The 13,802-nt window shown below is 35.8% G+C and overlaps 1 long non-coding RNA gene across 2 annotated transcripts in view; it reads right to left on the reverse strand.

Annotated features, from left to right (window-relative positions):
* Positions 1 to 1,214: 1,214 nt before the first annotated feature.
* The window catches only part of LOC141507077 (uncharacterized), a 78,878-nt gene continuing 66,290 nt past the window's right edge, over positions 1,215 to 13,802 (reverse strand). The window contains exons 2-3 of one of the 2 annotated variants that reach the window (XR_012474065.1): positions 11,270 to 11,486; positions 1,215 to 3,049 (exon numbers count right to left, since the gene is read on the reverse strand). This is a non-coding gene — a long non-coding RNA (uncharacterized LOC141507077). Of the gene's footprint in view, positions 3,050 to 6,205; positions 7,051 to 11,269; positions 11,487 to 13,802 lie in introns of those variants that run through there. The other variant, XR_012474066.1, reaches the window with a different exon arrangement.

The raw sequence follows: 13,802 nt of genomic DNA on the forward strand, positions 1-13,802 counted from the left end.
ACTGGATGTAACACATTTTGATGCAAATATTCAAAGGTCTGATTCTAAGTTTTGTTTGCTTCCACACTTGGTTTTAATAGCTGTCATAGCTGAAAATGATGCTTAGAAACACGTAGACCTAAATGGAACAAGTGCATCAATGGCTACACTTAATAAATCATGACCCTTATTTTTCAATCTCATACAAACCAGTCTCTCCAAAATACCCATCAATTATGCATAAGCTTTTGTGAAAATAGCAGCTAGTAAATTTCCATCTTCCCTGACGTCAACCAGTTGCTCTTAATTATAGCTCGAACCTACTATGGGGCGGGCACTTTACAAATATGATCTCATTTGAGCCTCTCAATAACTCTAGGAGGTAGGTGCTTTTTTAATCTCCATTTTACATTTGAGGAAGTGGAGGTTAAATGACTTGCCTAAGTATCTGAGGCTAGATTTCAACTCAGGTCTTCCTGACTTGAGGATCAACACTCCATTCACTGTGGTATCTAGCTGCCTCTAAGTTCAAGGGACCGATCCACGACTGAAGGTCAGACCTTATTTTGCAGGATGACCATAAACCTGAATAGGCAAATTCCTTACAGTTTATAACAGACAGAACAGTGATAATTTCCTGGTTTTAACCAAGAACAGAAAAGAAGGTTGTACCAATTTAACTTGTTGAGAAGATCTTGCCTGAAGAAAATAGTTGTTATGTGGAATAGTGGTTAGTGTGAACTGGAAATCAGGAAGTTATGTTCAAATCCCACCTCAGTCACTAGCCAAGCAAGTCATTTCAAGTCTCTCAATGGGAGACTTTAACTTTTTGAAGCTAAGGTCTTTCCTAAATCTCAATTTGTCTAAAAGAATTCCCATTCAGTGATTAAAGGCTAGGTACGAATCGAAGCAAAAGATGGCTTACTTTGCCTTCACAAAAGAATCTATCAGAATTTCTGGCCAGAAGAGTGAAAAAAATGCCATTTACACTCACTAGGAATCATCAAAACCCAAACAATGTAGGTCATAGTAAGGATGGGATCTATTATTGGCCAATCGGTGAGAGCAAGAGTGATTTGTGTTTAAAGGTGTAGTCAAGTAGTTCCATTTGAATCCCAAGATATTTTAACAAAGTCTGGTTTTTCAGAACTATATTTCATGAAATCATAAATGAAAACTATATAAGACAAAAGAGGTAATTTAAATTTCAAATTTATTTGGAAAAAAAGCTATAGAATAAATAAGTGGGGAAGAAAAAACCCATCTAGCCCCCAAACCCCAAGATACCTAGGGAAGTATGGATGATTAAAATTTAAATTCCTTTCCTTAGAGAACCCACATATAAAGGTATGACTCTCCATGTGAACACAAAGAGAAAATGAGGAGGAGGACAAGGAGGTGATTGGAATCCTATGAAGTTTATCAAGGGGCAGAGGGGGAGGTGATATAGTTGGAAAAATGCTATAGGAAAATCACTTTAGTTGCTTGAATGGAGAAGATAGATTGAAGTGGGGAGAGATTTGAGGCAGGCAATACTACAATAATCTAGATGAGAGGTGATGAGGGCCTGCATTACAGTGGTAAGTAAGAGGAGAGAAGGTGGAGTATATGAGAGATAATGACAAGGTGAGATCAGCAAGGCCTTCCCCAACAGCCTGGACATAAATTATTGTCCCAGTCTCTTTTATATTATGCACTATGTATCTTTTTAATCTCTTTTGGGAAGACCCTTGACATGAACCAAATCCAAACTTTTAATGATATTTCCCTGGACTCCAGGGTGGCAATAATATAAAATCCAAGGACAATGAAAAATGAGACCTAATCCCTCTTTGAGAGGGTAGGGTCCTGCTGGAGCTAAGGCTCCTTACTGGAAAAGATTTCTTCAGGTCATCTCACCAGTGTCACCCCCAGAGCAGCAACTATATTATTGCATTAAAATTAAGTGCTCATGTTTTCTTCCCATGATCTAATGGATCTGCTTGCACTCTGCTTGAAGAGCACATACTCTCACTATGGTGACCACTAATATATACTATCGGACAAGGTCACTGTGTGAGTTTTTTGTTTAGTTTTGTTTTCTTTTTGTCACAACAGAGGATTCAGTGGTGTTGGATATATATTTTAGATCCTCATTACTTTTAGCATTTGACTATTGTAATAACTTCCTAACTAGTCTCCTGAGGTTTGATTTCTCCAGCCTCCAGTCTCTTCCCAGACTGCTGCCAGGAGAGTATATCAAAAAGTAATTGTAGTGTGAAAACAAAAGACCTCAGTAAAAGCCAAACAAAATTCAAATATCTAAGATTACATATCCTAAAAATATGGAGAGTTATATATGATCAATTTGATTCTGAATGTAGCAAAAAATAATAGGTCATTCCCCAATTAATAAATAGACTTTGGATACTGACAGGTGGTTCTCAAGGTAAGAAATCTAGGTTATTTTATAACTCTAAAAATATTTCAGATCATTATTAATTAAAGAAATGAAAATTAAAGCAATTCTGAGATTTAACCTTACATCCATCAGATTGGTAAAAATGACAAAAATGGTAAATGATAAATGTTGGAGAGATTGTGGCAAAATAGGTACACTGATAACCTGTAAATGGATATTATTCTAAAAAACAACTTGGAATTATGTACAGTTACTTAAAAATACATGCTTTTTGATCCAGTTTTACTACTGTGATTCTCATCTCACACATACACAAAGACACTCATACATAACAACACACACACACACACACACACACACACACACACACACACACCATCCCCACACCCCCCACACCAAGGATGACAGAAATAGAAAAAAAATCTTAAATGCAAAATATATATAATATATATGAACACATAAACATATACCCAAACATATACCCATACATATAAACATGCATCTTTATATACATAGATGATCTAAAAGAGAAATGGAGGGGGCAGCTAGGTGGCGCAGTGAATAGAGCACCAGCCCTGGAGTCAGGAGGACCTGAGTTCAAATTGCACCTCACACACTTAATACTTACTTAGCTATGTGATCCTGGGAAAGTTACTTAACCCCATTGTCCTACAAAGAGAGAGAGAGAGAGAGAGAGAGAGAGAGAGAGAGAGAGAGAGAGAGAGAGAGAGAGAGAAAGAGAGAGAAAATTTATATGAATTAACAGAGTGAAGTGAGCAGAAACAGAAAAATAATTTATACTATGATATCAATATTATTAAAAAATAATAGTTGGGAAGACTTTTCATGATGAAGAATGAAATGAACAGAACCAAGAGAATAATTTAGATAATAATAATATTATAAGATAAACAACTTTGAAAGCTTTAAGGATTATGCTCTATGCAATGACTATCCTTGCATGATTTCAGAAGACCAATGAGTAAACCTACTACCTCCTGACAAAGAAGTAATAGATGTAGGTGCAAAAAGATAGAGACAGACAGACAGACAGACATATACCTAGACATTTGTGTGAATATGTTTTTTGGAGTATGTTTATGTTTATATGCAATCACTGAAGGATCTGCTTGATTTTACAAATTTGTTACAAGGAATTTGTTTTTCTTTTTTTTTTGCAATGGAAAAGGAGAAAAAATAAATTTCTGCTAATTAAAATAAGATTCTTTTGAATAAAGGAGTTTCACATCTTTAATGCCTGTCAGGAAAAAAGTCACAATATTGTTAGTTTTACTTGTGTTTTACTTTATTATAAGAATCTTATCATCAGTAGTTATACTCTGTAAATGTTTATGCAAATACAAAGAACATCAATAAAACATTTTAAAAATAAACCAAAATGATTTATAAGCATTGCATCAACATAGAAACTATGAGAAGTACCTTGCTCAAGATCATAGAATTTTTTAAAGACTCTAGCAATAGAATGCTAATGCTAGAAACTAACTTTCCAGATTCAACTCCCCTATGAGGTATAAGATTATGGGAAGATGAGACAGAGAGAGAGAGAGGAGAGGTTAGTACATTATCTCTTATTTTATTAGTCATCTCTTGCCTCCTCATTTCCATCCACTGACTGAACCTAGTTACCTAGTTCAGATGGAAGGAGACAAAAGATATGAGTTAATCATTATCCTTTTGGTTTCCCTCTATATTTGAGTTCATTAGAATTTTAATTCAAGAAGTTAGTCATCTAGCCCAATCTTTCCTTCATCTTTTATTCCCTCCTCAGTTCCAATCTACTGGATGCAGATATGTTCCCTAGCTGCATTGGTTGAAATTAATTGAATCAGCATTGGAGAACAGTGACTCAGCACAAGGCATCCTATTATTTCACAAAGAGTAAGTGATTAGTAATTAGATCCTGAGTCATTCTAGGGCATTCTTTCTCTCTACCTCCAATCCAGCTCATGCTCTTTAATACAGATTCAATTTATGTGTCAAAATACCTATTCATATGTATTGGTATGAAAATACACATACTAGAGTAATAATACCAGTAAGTAGTAAAATTTTCTACTCTCATCCATTTCTGTATGTTGTAGATAAACCAGAATGTGACCTGGATGATAAATTCATTTCACTCCATAACACATTCTGATTTGTTCAAGATAAATGGGCTCTCTGTTTATCCACATGAAGCACTGAGGTGTTCAAAATGAATAAGATTAACAAATCTTACCAAGCTAGAAAAGTTTTGAACAATAATTTAGGTAAATCTCAGAGGCTTACCTCTGACTGTGGAGGGAAAACAAGACTCTTCTATCCCTCCATTTTCTTGTAATTAACAATGTGTATATTTATATGTACACACATATGCACAATACACAAATGTATATGTATATGTGTATATATATACACACACACAAAGACACACAAATATATACATATATATGTATATATGGGATGTCTGATACTTCTCTTGGGTGACTGCTGAATACAGTACTGCAAAGGATCAAAGGATATTTATGAACAACAGTGTATTAATAAATATTTAACAGCTCTGAAAAAAATATGTTCATTAACTTACTGTCAAGTTTAATCTGTATCACTTCAAATCTTGACAATTAACAAAACAACAAAACTAGCTCGGATTTGTATTTGCAGATTTTCAAAGTTTAAATATACTAAAAAGTTTGCAATGAGCTCACAGAATCTTGTTTAAGCTACTTCCAACCCTCCACTGTCTATAACCTGTCACTGAGCTCTAGGATAAAGAGCTGAGTGTGGTATGCTACACACAGCCTTTCTTCACCTTATGATTGGGTATGTAGAGGAACCACTTCATTCATTTTGGGAGAGGTGTCGTTTTCCTCTGCAAAGCAGTCTCAGGTAGGATGGTGTAAGTAGAACACCACTGTGTGAGGCAAGGAAACTAGTCCATAAAAATTATGTGGTATCAATAAGCCACTTAAGCCCCACCTGCTTTGATTTCCTCCTCTGTAAAAAAGAGAGAATGGAATGGAAAAAAAAAAACTTTAAGGTCCCTTTCAATTCCAATAGTTTATATTAGGTAGAGTTCACATAGGACTTTAATATTTGAAAAATCTTACATATATTATTCTGAGCCTCACAGCAAACTTATGAGATGGGTGTTATTATTTTTAGGAAATATATTTATTTTGTTATTCTTTTTCTAAAATTTCTAAAACTTTCTAAAAGTTCCAAATTCTCTCCCTCCTGCCTTATGCCCCACCTTTTAAGAAGGGAAATGATGTATCAATTGTACATGTAAAGGCATATAAAACATTTCCATATTAGCTATTATAAACCTTAAAAATTTAGGGTTAAAATAAAATTATAGAAGGGGCAGACAGGTGGCGCAGTGGATAGAGCACCGGCCCTGTAGTCAGGAGTATAAATCCAACCTCAGACACCTAATAATTACCTAGCTGTGTGGCCTTGGGCAAGCCACTTAACCCCATCTACCTTGAAAAAAAAAAAACCTAAAAAAAATATCATCCTTATACAATGCTATCTGGTCTAAATGAGGATGAATTATTATCTCTTTCTGAATGTAAAGTATGAGGGCAGGACAAGTTTTCAGACTTCCTAGTCATTTCTCTTCCAGAGTTTATAATTAACATATGGGAAAAATAAACATTTCATTTCTTACAACAGAATGAAATCAAGCTTTTTTTGTTAACCAGGAATGTAGGTTTGAAATATCTATTAAATTTTCTCACTGTTGCACAAAAAAAAAAAAACCCCAAAAAAAAACAACAACCTAGCAATAAAAAGCAAGAAACATAGATAATGTGGGGAAAGAGTATCATTTAATCTTCACTCATCAGTTCTCTCTCTGGAGGTGAATAGCAATTTTCATCATGAGTTCTTCAAATTGTTGTATTGATGAGAGTAGTTAATTTCTTCATAGTTGATCATCATAGCAATATTACTGTTACTGTGTACAATATTCTCCTGTTTCTGTTCACTTCACTTTGTATCAGATCATAAGAGTATTTCCATGTTTTTCTGAAAGAATCCTGCTCATTTCTCATAACTCAATAGTATTTCATCACAAATGGAGCAGTTAGGGGCCTAGTGGATAGACTGCTGGGCCTGGAGTCAGGAAGACTAACTTCCTGAATTAAAATCTGGGCTTAAACATTTACTAGCTGTGTGACCTTGGGCAAGTCACTTGATCCTTTATGCTGCAGTTTTTTTCATCAGTAAAATGACTGGAGAAGGAATGGCAAACCATTCTAGTGTCTTTTCCAAGAAATCGCTAAGAGAGTCATGAAGAGTCAGGCCCAATTGAACAATGATTCTATCACAATCAAACACCACAACTGGTTAAACTGTTCCTCAATTGATGAACATTCCCTCAATTTTCAAATCTGAGACACCACAAAAAAGAGCTGCTATAAATATTCTGTGGGTGTGATTAACACTATTTTACAGATATCCAAACTGAGTTTGAAAAGTGTTAAATAACTTACCCAGCTCATACATGTATGTATTTCAAGTAGGATTTGAAGTGAGGCCTTCCAGACTCGAACTCCATCATTGTCCATTATACCACTTAGCCACTACAAAAACATGTGGTCTAATGGAACCATAATATTCATTCATCGTGCATTTATTAAGCACTTGCTGTATATCAGGCACTGGAAAAGCAAAGACAAAAACTAAATAGATCCTTCTCAAGTAACTTAAATTCTACTGATGGAAACTATAGATACAATATATATATATATATATATATATATTTAAAATATATAATTTATTTCAGGAGGAAAATCAGGAATTTCAGGAGGAAAGGTCAACTGGTGGCAATGGAGAGGCCACTGGGTCTGGGAGTCAGGAAGATACAAGTCAAATTTGAACTCAGACCCTTCTCAGCTTTGTTATCTTGGGCAAGTCACTTAATCATTGATTAACTTGGTCTCCTCTATAAAATGGGAGTAATAATAGCACTGATTCCTGTGAGGATCAATGACATGATTGATAATTGTAAACCATTTAGCATTGTACCTAGGACATAGTAAATACTGCATAAATATTAGTTACTATCAGCAGCAGTAGCATCAACATTATTATTATGATCCTGGGCAAGTCACTTATCATCTATTTGTCTCTGTTTTCTCAATTGTAAAATGAGATCTTTTTCTTTTAAAAAACAGCGCAAAGCTTGACTATTAGTAGGTACTATGTAAATATTTATTCTTTTTTCTACTAACAACTTAGGGTAGGGGCCACAAGGTGGTGTAGTGGATAGAGCACCAGCCCTAGAGTCAGGAGTTCAAATTCAGTCTCAAACACTATGTGGTCCTGAGCAAGGCACTTATCCCCTATTGCCTCCAAAATAACTAAGGGTGAGGAGGAAGTAGGAAAAGCTTCATGTATGAAGAGACACTTGACCTGAATCTTAAAAAAAGGTATGGAATTCTAGAGGCAGAAGTGAGGTGATAGTAAATTTAAAACAATGCAATAGTGGAGGAAGGAGATAGAATATCATTGCAATGAAAATAACCAAAAAAACAGCAATGAAAATAACCAAAAATCAACAATGAAAACAACAAGGTCAGAATGGTTGAAATAAAGGAGGAAGGGTGTGTGTAAGAGATTGTTGTAAGATCAACCTGGAAAGACAAATTGGAGCAACAATGAACTTGGCATCATAATACTTGAGGTTTCATTCTTGGCTTGATTATATGCATGATTATATGACATTGGTCAAGTCTCTCAACCTTCCTGTATCTCAGTTTTCTTATTTGTAAAATGATATGATAATATCTACCTTACCTACCTGGTAGGTAGATGTGTTCTGATATGTATTCAAATGAGATAATATATGTAAAGCATTTTTATAAACCATAAAGTGCTAAATGAAGTCAGCTTTTATTAGGTTGATTCTATGATTTATGAGTCACAAACCTAGACTCATTAATTCTTAGATACCTGCACTTCAAAAGTAGACTCCCAATTGTAGTAAATATTAATTATTCTGTTATACACAAAGTTCTCAGTGTAAACACTATGTTAAATGATAATTAAGCCTCAAGCATTTAAATAGTCCATTTGATTGCTATCTGATGTTTGTCATTAATAGATTAAATTAAATATTTCCCTATGTAATTGAGAACTAGTATGTAGAAAAAATGAGAACTAGTATATAGAAACAAAATTAAAGAGCTTTTTGTGAAGTCTGTCATTATCCTCAAAAAAAAAAATCAATTAACTGATCATAGGAAAATTTCAAGGGAATATATTATATTCATTTATTCTCTCACAGGTGAATTAGAATCCAGAGTTTATATTCTTATAAATAATCCATAACTGGTAATTTCTATCCTTCTCTCTAAATGAAGAGATTTCAGTGAAAGTTTATGGTAAGTTTATGGCTAACATAGCTTATGGTTCCTCATCCAGGAATTCCCAACTCACAGGCACAGTCTGCATTCCTTAACACTTTATTAATTTATCACAGATCTCTTGCTTTTCTGTGTTCTTTTCTGATTTTGTTCTATTCTGTTACATATTTTATTTTTCCAATTACATGCTATGAAAGCTTTTCAAAATTCATCCACTTGCATATTTATGTTGCACATTTTTCTACCCTTCCTTCCCACTTCCCTCCCCTCAGTGGCAGTCTAGTAAACCTTATACATGTTCATTTGTGTTTAACATTACATACATTTTTTTAATATTTGGTTAAGTTTTTTATGTCTTTTTTTCCTCTTCTTTCTTTCTCTTTCTTTCCTTCTTCCTTCTCCTTTGTTTTCTTCTTCCTCCTCCTCCTTTTTCTTTTTTCTTTTTTTCTCTTCCTTTTTTCTTCTTTTTCTTCTTCCTTCTCTTCTCCTTTCTCTTCTACTTTTTCTTCTTTTTTCTTCTTTTTCTTCTTCTCTTCTTCATCTTCTTTTTTCTCATCCTCCTCCTCTTCCTCCTCCTCCTCCTCCTCCTCTTCTTCTTCTTCTTCTTCTTTTCTCCTTTTCCTCTTCTTCCTTCTTCTTTGTTTCACTCTTATTACCCTGCAACTCACTACTATACTACCACCAAGTGTAAATCCACTTTTGCTACTAATATAGTTAAGCAAAACACATCAACAAATTGCTTGACCATCTTCTCATGTTTCTTTCATCAACTCAAATATCAGCATTTCTAGAACCAAACCACATAGAATTCAAGACTTTCACCTCCAACTATTGGTAACACAGACTTAGGTAAATTCAAAATAATAATAATCCAGTAAGGAAAACATGGAGCACAACAAGACAATAAAGAAAGTCAGTTTTATTGAAGAGATACAAATAAAATATGAAAGGCAATCAGGTAACATGGAGAAACAGAACCCACTGGAATTAAGTAACCCATACTTGATCCCAGGAGGGGACAGAGTATCCTCCCTACTCAGTAATGTCTCATACATTTTTATAGGGTTCTTATCTGAATCAAGCAATATCAGAGATTTTGAAGAAGGTACAAGGAACCTGGAATTTTGGGACTGGTGCTAAATGCCAGAGTAGATAGAGCAGAGGGCCTGTAGTCAGAACAGCTGAGTTCAAATGTGACTTCAGAAAATTACTAGCTGTGTGACCCTGGACCAGTCACTTATTCCTATTTGCCTTAGTTTCCTCACCTATACTGTAAACTAGAGAAGAAAATGGTAAATGATGATTTGGGAAACAAGAAATTGGTAACCAGTTAATTTTCACATTTCCTGCCAGTGGGAGAGGAACTTTGGACCATTACTGTTGGTCTTGCTCTGAGAGGGTGACTTGGGAATTTTGAACTGGTTACATAGATCTTCCTCATCTTTCAGGGTCTTTCAAAGAAACATGTGGTATATGGGATTGTCAAGAAGAACTAGCGTCTGACCAGAAAGGACAATGATCAGTGTTGGAAGGGATGCAGGAAATCTGGGACACCAATACATCATTGGTAGAGCTGTGAACTCATCCAACCTTTCTGGAGAGCAATTTGGAATTCTGCCCAAAGAGCAATAAAAATGAGCATACCCTTTGATCCAGCAATACTACTACTGGGTCTATACCCTGAAGAGATTATGAAAAAGGGCAACATCACTTATACAAAAATATTCATAGCAGCCCTGTTTGTGGCGGCAAAAAATTGGAAATTAAGTGAATGTCCTTCAGTTGGGGAATGGCTTAGCAAACTCTGGTATATGTATGTCATGGAACATTTTTGTTCTATTGGAAACCAGGAGGGATGGGAATTCAGGGAAGCCTGGAAGGATTTGCATGAACTGATGCTGAGAGAGATGAGCAGAACCAGAAGAACATTGTACACCCTAACAGCAACATGGGGGTGATGATCAACCTTGATGGACTTGCTCATTCCATCAGTCCAACAACTAGGGACAATCCTGGACTATCTGCAATGGAGAAAACCATCTGCATCCAGAAAAAGAATTATGGACTTTGAACAAAGACCAAAGATTATTACCTTCAAATTAGAAAGAAAACCATTATCTTATTATGTAATTTAGTATCTCATACTTTATTTTTCTTCCTTAAGGATATGATTTCTCTGTCATCACATTCAACTGAGATCAATGTATAACATGGAAGCAATGTAAAGACTAACAGAATTCCTTCTGTGGGGGGGAGGGAAGCAAGAATGGGGGGAAAATTGTAAAACACAAAATAAATAAATAAAATCTTTCTAATAAAAAAAGAACTAGCATCTTTTTTGTGAGGGTTTTCTGAGTCTTTTTTAGGGCTGTTCACCCATATTTGGTGTCCACCTTGACCCAACTCTCCCCTGTGACTCTAAGAAGCCAAAACACGCATAGTTTTTTTAGTCATACCTGTAAACTACCTCAGTAGATAAGCTAGACTAGTTTGAAGTTATTGATAGGCTTACCCATTAGTAAGTAAGAGGGATATCTACACCAAGCATATGATGACTTCTTCCCATAGAATGTGCAGATTAGAATATTTTGTTCCAACAGCCATGAAAGTAGCCATGGAACTTGTGCTATGGAGTTTGGTCAGATATCTAAGATGTTAAGGTCATCCACTGCATCCCGGGACATCAACAGTCATCTTGATTTTTCTCCTCCCATTGGACTTTGATGACTCTGGAAGAGAGAGTGAAGCTGATGATTTTGTGAAGCTCTATCTTACTTAAATCCAATTCACACACAAGTCAAGACATCATCCTGTTATGTCATTGGTACTCTTCAAAAAAAATGAAGAGTCAACAACAACAAGAGACATATAGGTGCATGAGGAACTAGACAGGAGGGAAATGAGAGTCTTATTCATGGAATGTTCTCTGAAGTCATGGTGATCATGGCTATGCTAGTGAATATGAGGGGGAGAGACACAGTAAGGAATTTGCCCAAATAGAATCAAAATAAACATGGATTCTGGAGGTTAGTAGGTGCTACTTCATAAACTGCTGCTGCCAGGGCTCTGGTGTTATTGAAGTGATAAATATTATTTCTTAACTTTATGAATCATGAGGTAGCAGGGGATAAATAATGGGGAAGGTTATTCAGGTCAGGGCAAAAATGACACTAATGATTCCATTTCGGGAGATTTTTATGACAGTATTCACCAATAGAGAAGGGGTTGGAATAAAGTCGGGGTAGGTAAAGAAGTTGTCCTTATCTGGAGAGGCTGTGAGGTAGCACAGCCTTTGTTAAAAGGCTGGGTATGAAGGGAGAGAAAGGCCCAAAGAACTGGAGATAAGAGTAGAAGGGACTGGCTGGGCAATAGGGTGACTATAGGGGTTGGGCTATTAGGAGGACTGGTAGTAAGAACAATAAAAAGAATGATGGGGAAAATAGGGGACTTAATAATGGTATTTCCTCATGCTATTGGAAGCTTCCTATTTCCAGCCCATGCCATGTAGGTCAATACAGGTTTCTAGCTTCATTGATTCCAACAGATGACTGGGGTGATGGCATAGTTTCTGAGGCATCTCATGGTGGTTTCCACAGCAAACTCAATTTTGATGTGCCAATTAATGAGGATTACCTCAGTACAGTCATAAAACTGTTCTAGGTTTTCTGTAGCAAAACTTTCTCCTGCCTCTTCCCTAACCATAATGATGTCTATTTCATCATTATCTCAAATTCAATATGTCCAAACAAAACATTATCTTCTTCACTACTCTGCACCTTTTTCCTATATTTTGTGTTTCAATTAAGTTTTGCTTTTCCTCCAGTCAAAAATATTTGAAAGCTACCCCTGCCAGATGACTTGTAACCCCTTTCAATAGATTCTATGCCTTGAATATCTATCATACCTGGCTCTTCCTTTCTATTCCTAATACTGATCTATGAGCAATGGAAGCATCTTAAAGGAAATATGAAATGCATAAATTTAGAGTACCCACCCAGGGGTTCACATGGACTATTTGTGCCCAACATATGGCAGAACATTCCAGACTCGTATTGGTCTGATGAGCCAATTGCCCACATTGTAACTCGCCTTTAACATAGTGATCATTTTGGTCTTCTTCAGTAGCAAAGAACAAGAAGTAACCAAACAAACAAACAACCAAGCAACTATAAGTTCTAGATCCAAGTCACTTTACATAAGGCTCTTCCTATGTTTCATAAGGATCAGAACTGTGGAGAGCTTCAGAGAAGAAAGACTCTGGTCTTCTTGTAATAATTGCAGGAGATAAAATAAGTGGTTCTAGATTCTTTTTAGGCAGAGGCCCTTGTAGAGGACCTCAGTCCTGTCCCTATTTCCAGTATATTTTACTAGATATTTTGGAGGATTTCTCCCTTAGATGAGATTTAATAATCCTTTTCCTCATTAAGTAAGATGGCTTGATTTCAGTGGGGAAGTTCATTCATTCTGCATGATGCCTGGTATATTTTCATTGGTCTTCCTTTTCTGACTTGTTTGGACATCTTGGACAAATAGGTTTATTTGCTACTCATTACATGTACTTTTTGTGGAAATGGCATTTTTTGGAAAGGGTAACAAGTCTTGGATATATAGTTTGGGGCACTCCTTCCCTGTTAAGGGATAATGAAAATAATGATCAGGAGCTCAGCTTGAACCTAAAATTTATTCCCCCTAAATTAATAGAATTGGATGGCAGACAGATACAGATCTTGCCAAGTACTCCAATTCTCTAAGGAGAACAGAATAATTAGTTTCTACTGCCCGTTTCCTGCTTCCCATTCCTGGAAAAAATCAAAGTCTTCTTTGGAGGAAGATGGGCAGAGGAGACTAGAGATGTCTATACGTGTCTTCCTTCAAGACACATCTTGACAGATCTATGGGGAAGTGCATAGCCTACTTAGACAACACATACATTCATACCTCCATGCATACACACATTTCTACATAAGAGCACCCTCTTTCAGGCCCTCATTACATCTTCTTATACACTATCTTAAGAAACTCTCAAAAATTTCTCCCCTCAACTC

This window comes from Macrotis lagotis, chromosome 1 (assembly GCF_037893015.1).
Source record: "Macrotis lagotis isolate mMagLag1 chromosome 1, bilby.v1.9.chrom.fasta, whole genome shotgun sequence".
Lineage (NCBI taxonomy): Eukaryota > Metazoa > Chordata > Mammalia > Peramelemorphia > Peramelidae > Macrotis > Macrotis lagotis.